This window comes from Camelus dromedarius, chromosome 3 (genome assembly GCF_036321535.1).
Source record: "Camelus dromedarius isolate mCamDro1 chromosome 3, mCamDro1.pat, whole genome shotgun sequence".
NCBI classification, from domain to species: domain Eukaryota; kingdom Metazoa; phylum Chordata; class Mammalia; order Artiodactyla; family Camelidae; genus Camelus; species Camelus dromedarius.
The window spans coordinates 39,757,269-39,769,620 of NC_087438.1; the positions used below are offsets into that span (position 1 = coordinate 39,757,269).

The 12,352-nt window shown below is 38.9% G+C and overlaps 1 protein-coding gene and 1 pseudogene across 1 annotated transcript in view; one reads left to right on the top strand and one right to left on the bottom strand.

The window, feature by feature from the left end:
- PDE4D (phosphodiesterase 4D) overlaps positions 1-12,352 on the bottom strand; it is a 1,287,753-nt gene that overhangs the window by 1,177,131 nt on the left and 98,270 nt on the right. The gene's annotated exons all lie outside the window — the stretch shown is intronic.
- LOC116152392 (small nucleolar RNA SNORA11) lies at positions 8,306-8,384 on the top strand (annotated as a pseudogene).

Here is a 12,352-nt window from a genome sequence, read left to right on the forward strand (position 1 = left end):
AATCTTGATCTCTGCCCCATGTGGATTCCTGCTTAGGAGGCACATGCCAGTGCCCCGGGGAGCTGCTGAGCCAACTGGGCTGAGGGCATGGAAAGAACTCTGAAGAAGAGGGACCCAGTTCTCTTACAGACGTGTGTGACTTTCCCTGCTTCCCACACCACCAGCGATTCCGACACTTCTCCAATAAGCAGAGAGGGAAAAGGAGGAATTCATGGGACTCTGGACTCCCTACCCCTGTTTCTATCAGAGCTATTCTGCTTCTGCCTGCTTTGCATCTGTGCATTCTGTAAAATTTTAAAAATGGATTCCATTTACAACCAAATACGAGTTTGAAAACCACTGAACAAGATGACCTCGGAGGATACTTCTGGTCCCAGCTTCTACAGCAGGACACACTAAGGGCCTGTCCTGAGACCAGGAGTAGAAAAGATAATCACCTTTATGCAATGAGAAATCAAAGATTCCTACCTCAAATCACCTCTCTTCTATGCTCCTTATCATTTCCATCTTCTTCAAACCCAGGACCCAATAATGCTATTTGGAAATCATTAACTAATAGCACTGCCACGTTAAATCATTTTTAATTATTATCCCTTTAGCAACAATAAATTCAGCAGCATAGTCACTCAGGGAGGACTCTGAGGCTGGAGATGGCCAGGCAGGGCAGCCTAGCTTTGGAGAGCTGGGCAGAGAATGAAGACACGCAGACAGAGGTGCTACCACCGAGAACAAACACCAACAACTTGTTTCCAAGTAACTGCCAAGCTTCCTTTAAAACAGAAAGTCAAGCCTCATCTGTAGTATAAACAATGGTATTGCCAAAAGTGTTTTAAAATAGTTTATTCCTTCATGGGGAGTAAGATGAACCTACTTGAAAGTGTCTTTCTTTGGCTTTGTTTGCGAGCCCTTCTGTTCCAACAATGGAAAAATAAACAGAGGCGAGTCATTTTGATTATTATTGACTTGAATTAGGAGAATATTTTGCTCTAAATATGTTTTTGCTCCATGGTCATCCCGAGAAATAGCAAGTACTAAATTCTCTTTGATGACTCAGGAAAAGCTCATTTTCTTAAGGGTAGAAATCTCACGTATGCTTCACCCTTTCCGAAGAATGCATTTCACCTATTTCAGTGCCTAATGACTTCCTGAGTTGCACTCCTCCGCAGCACAGCTTGGCAGCCAGCTGCCTTGATAGAATCTTACCCTGGTTTACAAACTGGAACACCAAGGATCTTGGTTTTCAAAGCTGTCTTGAATGTATCATTCGTGTACAAACAAGTGAATGTCTTGTTCCATACAAAAATCTCATTTTCTTATCCCCTTCTAGGTTGTCCCAAAGTGTCTTCACGGGGGGTCGATGTTGCTGATGATCCATGACCTGTTTTCCTTGCCTCATCCTTCTTTTTATTCCCTCCTCTGTCTGCTAGTTTCACACTTCACCTCAACTTTAACAGTTCCCCCAGTGGCCATACCCATCCAACACAGAGCTTCCAGATAAAATACAGAATGCCCAGTAACTTAGAGTTCCACATAAACAATGAATAATTTTTACTAAAAGTACAGTCTATTTTAATTTGCTAATTCTGGCAACTCTATACCTAGGTAAAGATCTACTGTCCAATTACTTTCTCCTTCCAAGGGAATAAAACATTGTTCTAGAAAATTGTGGAACTATGCTAATTGCTTAAAATATACATTCATAGATCAGTCATTTCCAGGAGCTGGAAATGGGAAGAAATATTGGCTACAAAGGGGCACAAAAGAATTTTGGGTTCTAGTATCTTGATTCTGGTGGTGTTAACATGACTGTATACATTTGTCAAAATTTCTATTGAATTGTATGATACAAAAAGTAAATTTTCCTGTAAGTAAACAACATCTAAATGAACCTGGCTTTAAAAAGTGGAAAGTAAATGTATACTACTCAGTCTCAGGTGGACCTCACACACATTTCACATAGTTTTATTCCACCCTAGGTACCACCAGAGTAAATGTCCTACAACAGCTATTCCATATTTTAAAATTTTTAAGCCCACAATTCCAACACCTCTCTGCAAACAGACTTGTTCATTCATGCAACAAACATCTAATATTAACTAGATCTGTACCAGGCTCCGAGAATCCAAAGATGAGAATAGAATCCCTACCAAAAAAAATTTTTTTAAATCACTCACTCACTAGTGGACAGAGAAACATGATTTTTTTTTAAAAAAGGACATATAGTGTAAAAAATGTATAATAGCATTACAAGATGTGCTAAATGGAGGAATAACAAGCATAAAATTCTCTTTGATAATTCAGGAAAAGTTCAAAATGCTTGAGCTCAGCCTTCAAAGTAGGGAGTCACACAACCAGATACAGGAGAGCAAGTACCCAGGGAAGAGAAGCAGAAGGCAAGCTGAACAGGTGGGTCAGTACACATGATGGAAGCCCTTGTCATTCAGGTCAGAATGGCTGTCAGAATTCTTGCTTATTGTAATAGAATTTAACTGGCCAGCTGAAGCAGAAAGAGTGAACTCTGTTGGAAGGATATGCTGGCTCACAGAATCAGTGAAACGCCAAAGCACCAAATATAGATATGGGCACAACACAAAAAACCCAGGGCACTTGGATGCCAAGAAGTCAGAATCACAAGAACCACCCTACGGCAGGAATGATGACTAGGATACTGCTACTGTTGCCACTGAAAATCAATGGGCATCTCCAAAGACATAATGAATCAATTCTAACAGCCCCCTGACATTGACCCCCGTGCCCCAGCGTCAGTCCCAGCAGAAGAAACTTACTGGCCGAGCCTGGGCCACATGACTAGATCTGGTTGTCAGAGGCAGAGAGAGAAGAGCCTTCCTCCATGGTTGTACATGACAGACAACTGCCCAAACTTGGAAGGGGGTTGAATCTGGGCATTCCAAAAAAAAAAAAAAGACATCTGTCAAAGTAAGTCTACTCTCTTGAGCAGAGCTAGTATCCACAGCCTCTAAAATTTGGCTTCTCTGATAGTTCTAACCCTGATTCCTCCATCTAGGAAGAAAACCTCTTCTTCCCCACTTCTGTAGGTCTGGTACCAATCTCTCACACAAAGGACGTCACATTTAGACTGAATGATACTATTTGTGCATCTTCGGCTTCTCTTTCTGACTTGGTACGTGCTTTTTGAAGGTTGGTATTTCATGATAGTCATCTGTTTTTCAATTACCCCTTGTGCTCAGCACAGGCCCTCCACCACGAGCTGCCTAATACACGTCTGTTTCTGCGTGGATGTGCTCCGAGGCAACTCAGCCTATGCAGTGGGAAAGGTGCCACTTCCATTTGGCAGCATGGAATCTCTTCCAAAGCAGATCTTTTTATTTCAACTCACAGGAGATCCCTGCCCTAAAGGCCTTGAACCAAACCTCAAGAGAGCAGATTATAAACCAGCCCAAACCACCAAAGATTATTTCAGTGTGCATCTGGCTTTGGAACTGCCTAAGAGCTGGCACAAAGCATCACTGAGGCTGCCAGTGATCTCCCTGAAGAAAGCCAGGCAGGGCTTCAGGCCCTCAGTGCTATGCTCAGGGAACCCCTGCTTACAGCGCCTTTTCTGACATTGCATAAGCTACACAAAAGGAAGAGTCTGAATTATTAGTTGTTTGACAAACTAAAGGAAAGAAGATACAGAGCATCCTTTTTTTTTTTTTTTTTTTTTTTTCTAATCTAGGGGAAAAACACAGTGCATTTCACTTGGCTCGGGAAGAAAGGTATTACGTTTGTGGAGAGGATAATCTCCCCCACCCCATTTGAATGAAGAAATACTCAAAGAGGTTCTAATGGGAATTTTATCTCTAGCCTCAGACGTTCCCTCACACAATGGTTTCTCCTTTCAGCCCTGACTAGCACGTGGGGAGGCTTTAATCCTCCCACCTCTCCAGGCAATCATAATGGCCTTTCCAAAGTGATTGAGGAGGAAGGGAACAGAACACAGCCCCATTACGCGCTTTCATAAAGCAGTTACATCATTGTTTTAAAAAAGCAAACAAGTATCTCAAAGATAGCCTTATTTGCAGCCAAGTTCAGGCTTTGACCAAATAAAGTCTGCAGATGAAGGTGACTATTTAAGTAGAGTTTTATGAATATTCCAGATAAGGAGTAGAGAAAAGCAACAAAATTCAGAGAGGAGTTGGAACACCGAGTTACGTGCAAAAACAAATGCTGACAATATGGACAAGGACTTTGTCCTCAGAAAGGGGCATAAACCCACAACATCAGGCTTTGTTCTTTTTGCATATAATAGAAAGAAGAGAGAATATTTTCCAGTCTTAAGTGCTTCCACGGGTTTTTATTCTGTACTTCTGTTATCAGCCAGTTAGTAAGTAAATGTGGAAGTACTCTATTGGGAGCTGTTTTATTCTCACAAGGTACACTATAAAATGCCATACTGGCCAAAAGAAATGCAAAACTGAGGGCTCCCATTTCATTATGACTGACCATCTACTGAGTCAAAACAGCATCTTGAAACTGTGCTAAATGGAAAATGAATTTTATTTTTGGTTTTCTGCTGAACTCATAGATCAGTCTTTAAAGAACACTAAAAATCCTAAAATTCTAGAGCTACAAAGATCATTGAATTGCTATCATATTTCAGAGAGGAAACTGGGCTTAAAGTAGCAAAGTGATCGACCCCAGGGCATATTTCAGAGCCGAGCAGGCATCCAGGCCTCCTGTCTCTAGCCCAGGGCCCCTCCTGCTGCCCTTCTCTTTTCCATTCACACCACAGTGATCCCAGAAGTGACTGCAGCTGGATTCTAAAGGATGCTCTGTGCCGAGTTGGAGCTGGAAGATAAGGAAGAGCTCCTGCCACTGTGATTTCCTCCAGGTTCAGTGTTCTCATCACACACACTTCTTCTCCCCTCTGCCTCATCTCTATCAGTCACTCACCACCACTCCCCAGGTGTATGACTCAAATATGGACTTCGGGGTTACAATTCCTGAAAGATTCTTAGGAGAACCAAAAGCAAAGGGCATGTAAAGATATAAAACACAGCACCTTCCATTCTTGCCACCTTGTTAACACTTAAAATGGAGGGAAGAATCCCACATACAGAGCACTTATCAAGCAAAACCGATGCCTTGCAATTGCCTTACCTTGAAAAAAAACACCATCCCTTTTAAAGAAAGAAAGCCAAGGCCAAAGCTAATCTAAAAAAGGGCAGCAACAGATGAAGATGAGTGAAACTCAGAACTAGGACCAGCTTGAAAAATGTGGGGACTATTTGTTATGTTACAGTTAACAACTCTCTGACCAAATACAGACCCATCAGCTTTTAACATCACACCAATGTTTGATCAATGTGAATTCAGAGGCAAAGGGCAACAGGCAGCCACTCACAGATTCCACAAGTCTTAACTTCTCCCTTAGATAACCTGTTTCCTGAATCTAGCACACAAAGTAAATGCAATCAATACATTTTCAACCCATAAAAAGGTGTTTGCTTCTTTGAGATACAGTAAAGGACCAATGTCAAGTTCACTTCTGCTTGTGAATGGCATGGGATATGGTCATAACTCTGTGTTCCTGGAGGCAGAGGAAGTAAGTGAGAATTGACACTTGGGGGTTCGTCTCCTTTCATGATCAAAAGGCGCCTTTCTTTTCCTGGAGGTAAGTTTACTTGGCAGTAAAAAGAGGAGGCTGTACTAGGTGTTCCTTAAGCCCATTTCCTGCTGTGGCATTTTACTAATCCATAATTCTGAGGTACTCAAGCACTTGGTTTTGCATTAATTCCTTTCCCTGTCTATCTCTGCTTTATTGTTTCACATTCACATTAAGGTGCTAACATTACCACATAGTGATTAAGAGTGTAAATCGGACATCATGGCAATGTGAATTTGGAGAAGATTTGTAATTTCTAAGCCACCATTTCTTAACCTTTAAAATGGACACCTGTCTCGTGAGGTTGTTTTAAGTCCTAGCATCACAATAAAATGACAGAAGGAGCCCAAGGTGAGCAGTAAGTGACACAGAGAAAGCATTCAAAAACTGGTAATTGTTATTAGCCTTTATTACCACTTATTTGAGACCCAGGCTTAAACATGAAGAATACAGCACTGGTGAAAACCAGACAGCCTTTAAGTCCTTGAGGTCAATAAATGTTCTTTCTGAGAATCAGTATAACTAAAAAGCCAATGTGCAAAAGACTAACAATACTTTAAAACCTAGAAAAGCTGCTATTTTTTTCATACTGATAAAAATCTCTCAGGAGAGGAAATTTCCAGGACTTAGCAAAATCCTACAATAAATAGTATGTTTTCAAACAAAGAGCAACTCAAGAGGACACTTTGGCAAAGCCTCGCAATTTATCTCGATGAATTTTTTTTTATGTCTATGCTTCAGGGAAGCAGCTTTATGATTCTTCCTGATGGGCCTGTTAAGGCATCTTGTCAAACTTTCGACTCCCTTAAATTCATTAATTTTAAAGTCAAGGTATGGCAAACACCAAAAACAGACAAATAAATATGTATTCTTTCAGTTTTGAAGGACACAGCTAAACTCAAGCCAAAGGGATTAGATGAAATAGATGAGAAAATCATTCATTTTTAAGCTAATTTGTAAGGATCTCTGCAGAGGATTATGAATGCTTATTACACTCTTAAAGGGGCCTGAATTCTTTGGAACTGACTATGGCTCAGTTCTGATTGTCTATGAGCGAGGTTTGGTCACTCTGCCTGAACTCAGCACAGGGTGGATTGGAATAGGAGACTGAAGTAGCCACACGGAACACCTCCAGCTGCCCAGACACTGACAATGCTGAAATGACTAACAACCTGTCCATGGCAGAGCCCAGAAAAGAGGACGCTACTCCGGAAATAACCACCTGGCACCATAGGTAAAGTATATTCACAAAGAGATGATGTCACTCTGCAAATGGCACCGAGGATGACAACAATGGTAGTGTTTATTGGGCACATACATGCCAGATGCATTTCTAAGTTCTGCAGACACAATACCGAATGTAATCCTCAGAGCTACTCTCTGAGGTAGGCGTTTCTTCCCATTTTAAGGCTACTCGTTGCCCTTCCCCTACTCTTCTCTGTATCACAGAGGGGCTGATGCAGGTTCCCCTGTGAGCTGCCTTCTTTCTGGCTGTGTTTGGCTATAGGAGTAGAGGGTGAGAAAGACAGGGTATTTTTCTCCTCTCTGTATGCCTCAGGGAGAGTCTCCACCAGCCAAGGGGTCCCCTCCATGCCTCTCCAGGTCCACCATAATTGCAGCTTCCTCCAGGTGACCTCAACCCTGGACCTCAGTAACTGAGCGCCCTCTGGACCAGCATTTGTAGATGCTCCCTGCTAATGCTAACATTTGGATTGTTCAGTTGATCCTTCTTGGCTTCTCAGGTCCTCCCTCACATACATAATCAATTAAATTCCCTCTGGTCCACTTAAGATGATTTTTTTTTCTTTTTTGGACCATTCTTATTCTCATTTTGCAGATGAGAAAATCAAGAGATGGCTTGCCCAAGGCTACATAGAAACTGGCAAATTTGAGTCCAGGGATTCTGACGCCAATGTGCCTGTCTACTGTGTGATATTGTCATTTCTTAATGAAACAATATAAAAGTGTAAAGGTTAGAAGTACATGAAGGGACTCCTATCTACTTCTACTTCATGAACAATGATCCCTGACATTGTTCCAGTCCTCCCCAAAAGGACATGGCCAGAGGGTTACTTTGGACTGTGAGTTTTTCTTGGGGATCGAAGTTTATCCTTAAGTCAATAACAATAGAGATCTCCATTTACTAGTTTAGGTTCTTGATTTTTCCTGGCCACCTTAAATTAACTGCTACAAAGTGAATATATCATGACCTTCCTGAACTAGGTACCAATCTCTTACAGGGCAAAAGATTGTATCAAAGGTAAATTAGGCAAAGATATTTATGTGACCTCACTAAAGAACCCACAAAGTCCTCTGATTATCTACCAAGTATTCTTTATACAAAACATTTCTCTTGCATTATATCCTCTAACCTATCTAATGAAACCTTTATGCAAGACTTGTACCAGTTTCCATCAGCTAACTTAGTTTTATGGCAAAAGTAACCCAAGAGATAAATAGTTTAAACACACATAAACACTAATTTATTTAATTTTAATTTATCAGAGTTTCTAGACAAAGATTTTTCTGTTTAAGAGGATCTATGTAGATAAGAAAAACATGATAGATAGATATATATGAATTATATAAGAATATATATCTTCTTCTGTAAAGAGGTTATATAATTCCAACCACATTTTTCCATATTTCATTCACTGTATTCTTTGCCAAGAAATCATTTGACCCAACAGGAATCTGGGTTCACTGTTACAAGGGGCACAAAACTCGGGGCCTTCCTATGAACAAATACCCTACAGGTGTCCCCCTGCACTTCCACATGACTGCTGGACAGGACCAGTGGGACAAGGGCTCAATATTGGAAGAAAAGCCATAGTATTTAGTGGGAAAATTTGCCACCTATAGCCTGTCTGGTCCATTCACAGGTGAGCCTTGAGTGGTCTTATGAACATAAAGGCTTTGAAACTCTTTTCAAGGGAAAAAAGAAAGGGATTTCATATGCCATTCTGTAGTAGAGAAGTTTTTTAGAGCAGTGAAAATACTTGGTGTGACATTGTAATGATGGAGATCTACGTCATTACACTTTTGTCCAAACTAAGGTGAACTATGGACTTTGGTGATTATGATATGTCAGTGTCCATTCATCCTTAATTTAAAAAAAAAAAGTACCACTCTGGTAAATAAAAATAATGACTATGCATGTGTGTGGAGAGGGGGTATACAGGAAATTTCTGTACCTTTCTGTCAATTTTGTTGTAAACCTAAAACTGCTCAAAAAGAAAAAAGTCTTAAAAACAAGAAAACACAGTGTTAGAGTAGATGTTTTTGGCAAAACTTTGGTTTCAGTTATATACATATACTATATATGTGTGTGTTTACTGGATTGTGACATAAAATGTATTTTTTAGATCAAAAAAATTTACAAGCCACTATAGTTGAGTTATACTGGCAAATAAAAGCAAAAATTAACCTAAAAAAAAGAAATCATTTGATTTTCTGATGTTAACATAGGCATATTGTAGAAAAAGTGAAAATACAAAGAAAAAATAGGAATTATTATTCAAATCCTAGAGATAATTTCTATTGATAGTTTAGTTTCTTTCCTTTTAGTCTTTTGTGTTTTTTAACATCGTTGAGATTATATACTATGTATAGCTTTGTGTCCAATTCCTTTATTATTTAAAACATTTCAAATATTTAGTTAAGTGGTTACATAAAATGTATCAAATGGGTCTGCCACAATTTATACCTATTTTTTTTTTTTGGACTTTTTTTTAACATTTTTTATTGATTTATAATCATTTTACAATGTTGTGTCAAATTCCAATGTACAGCACAATTTTTCAGTTATACATGAACATATATATATTCATTGTCACATTTTTGTCTCTGTGAGCTACCATAAGATCTTGTATATATTTCCCTGTGCTATACAGTATAATCTTGTTTATCTATTCTACAATTTTGAAATCCCAGTCTATCCCTTCCCACCCCCCACCCTCTTGGCAACCACAAGTTTGTATTCTATGTCTATGAGTCTATTTCTGTTTTGTATTTATGTTTTGTTTGTTTGTTTGTTTGTTTTAGATTCCACATATGAGCGATCTCATATGGTATTTTTCTTTCTCTTTCTTGCTTTCTTCACTTAGAATGACATTCTCCAGGAGCATCCATGTTGCTGCAAATGGCGTTATGTTGTCAGTTTTTATAGCTGAGTAGTATTCCATTGTATAAATATACCACATCCTCTTTATCCAGTCACCTGTTGATGGACATTTAGGCTGTCTCCATGTCTTGGCTATTGTAAATAGTGCTGCTATGAACATTGAGGTGCAGGTGTCATTTTGAAGTAGGGTTCCTTCTGGATATATGCCCTGGAGTGGGATTCCTGGGTCATATGGTAAGTCTATTCCTAGTTTTTTGAGGAATCTCCATACTGTTTTCCATAGTGGCTGCACCAAACTGCATTCCCACCAGCAGTATAGGAGGGTTCCCCTTTCTCCACAGCCTCTCCAGCATTTGTCATTTGTGGACTTTTGAATGATGGCCATTCTGACTGGTGTGAGGTGATACCTCATCATAGTTTCGATTTGCATTTCTCTGATAATTAGTGATATAGAGCATTTTTTCATGTGCCTATTGATCATTTGTATTTCTTTCTTGGAGAATTGCTTGTTTAGGTCTTCTGCCCATTTTTGGATTGGGTTGTTTATTTTTTTCTTATTGAGTCGTATGAGCTGCTTATATATTCTGGAGATCAAGCCTTCATCAGTTTCATTTGCAAAAATTTTCTCCCATTCCGTAGGTTTTCTTTTTGTTTTACTTATGGTTTCCTTTGCTGTGCAGAAGCTTGTCATTGGATCCCATTTGTTTATTCTTGCTTTTATTTCTATTGTTTGAGTAGACTGTTCTAGGAGAAAATTTTTGAGATATATGTCAGATGATGTTTTGCCTATATTTTCCTCTAGGAGGTTTATTGTATCTTGTCTTATGTTTAAGTCTTTGATCCATTTTGAGTTGATTTTTGTGTATGGTGTAAGGGAGTGTTCTAGCTTCATTGCTTTACATGCTGCTGTCCAGTTTTCCCAACACCATTTGCTGAAGAGACTGTCTTTATTCCATTGTATATTCTTGCCTCCTTTGTCGAAGATTAGTTGACCAAAAGTTTGTGGGTTCATTTCTGGGCTCTCTATTCTGTTCCATTGGTCTATATGTCTGTTTTGGTACCAATACCATGCTGTCTTGATGACTGTAGCTCTATAGCATTGTCTGAAGTCTGGGAGAGTTATTCCTCCAGCCTCTTTCCTTCTCTTCAGTAATGCTTTGGCAATTCTGGGTCTTTGATGGTCCCATATAAATTTTATTATGATTTGTTCTAGTTCTGTGAAATATGTCCTGGGTAATTTGATAGTGATTGCATTAAATCTGTAGATTGCCTTGGGCAGTGTGACCATTTTAACAATATTGATTCTTCCAATCCAAGAGCATGAGATATCTTTCCATTTTTTAAAGTCTTCTTTAATTTCCTTCATCAATGGTTTATAGTTTTCTGTGTATAATTCTTTCACCTCCTTGGTTAGATTTATTACTACGTATTTTATTACTTTGGGTGCTATTTTACACAATTTATACCTATATTTGAATATTTGGTAATTCCAACTTTTTATTATAAGTAGTATTGTTGTGAACATCTTTTTGCAAAAATGACTGAACTTCAGATTTTTCCCTAAGCTATATTTTTAAGACAGGATAAATTTCTAAAAGTTCAATTACTGACTCAAGGGAGTAAGTATGTTCAAAATCTTGAAATATACTACCAAATTGTTTTCCAGAATAATCCAAATGTCTTTTTTAATAAAATCACTGAAGTACTTCTGAAATACATTCATTGTCACCTAACAAAGCTGTTTTCTTTTTTAAAAAAAATCAAGCTCATATTTGTTGAGAAAAATACAAAGTTATTAGTTTAATAAAGAACTTTAAATTTAAGGCTATTGTTTTCTTACTTTTCCTTTTCTTCTAGATTGTAAAATCTTACAAGGACAAAGAAATAAAAGAATACATATGCAACATGCATGGGTTTGTAATAGATTTTTAAATCTGCCAGGAAGAATTTTCCCCTTTTCATCAAAATCATAATAATGATGAATCATCTTTTTCATTTGTCTTATTCCTACTGCCCTTTCTAAGGGAAATTCATCTAGCATATCCTCCATGTGTTGAGTGGCCCTGACAGTAAAGAGTATGTGAGAAGATGTGGATCCTGCTTGTGACATGCTAAGCCAAGCTGCAGAAAGTAATCTGTTGACATTCAGAAAGCAGTAGGCAGAAAGGAACACTACAATTTTCTCTCTACATTCACCTGCAGAGTTTTAGAAGAGTATTCAGATCCTGTTCTCTAATATCGCAAAGTATCATGATTTACTGCCTCTTTAAAAAATGACAGGAAAATTTGTTCAATCCATTTCCCATGGTTTTGCAAAATCGAGGGCAAATTGCCACCCTGATATTCATTGCTGTGCCCGACCCACTGGGTAGCAGCCATGACTCACAGGGAGATATTAAGCAACATTCACGGTAGGAAACAGGAGGTGTATCGCCTGGCCTCCGCTCTACCACCAATGCTGACATCTGAGCTACTCCCAGAATCCCAGTGTCTTAGTTTTCACATCTGTAAAATAAAACAGTCTGGGCTGAAGGAGACAAACACCCTTTTGTGTTCTAACATGGTTTCAGTGAGTCCTATTAAAACATTGTTTTTAAATGCTA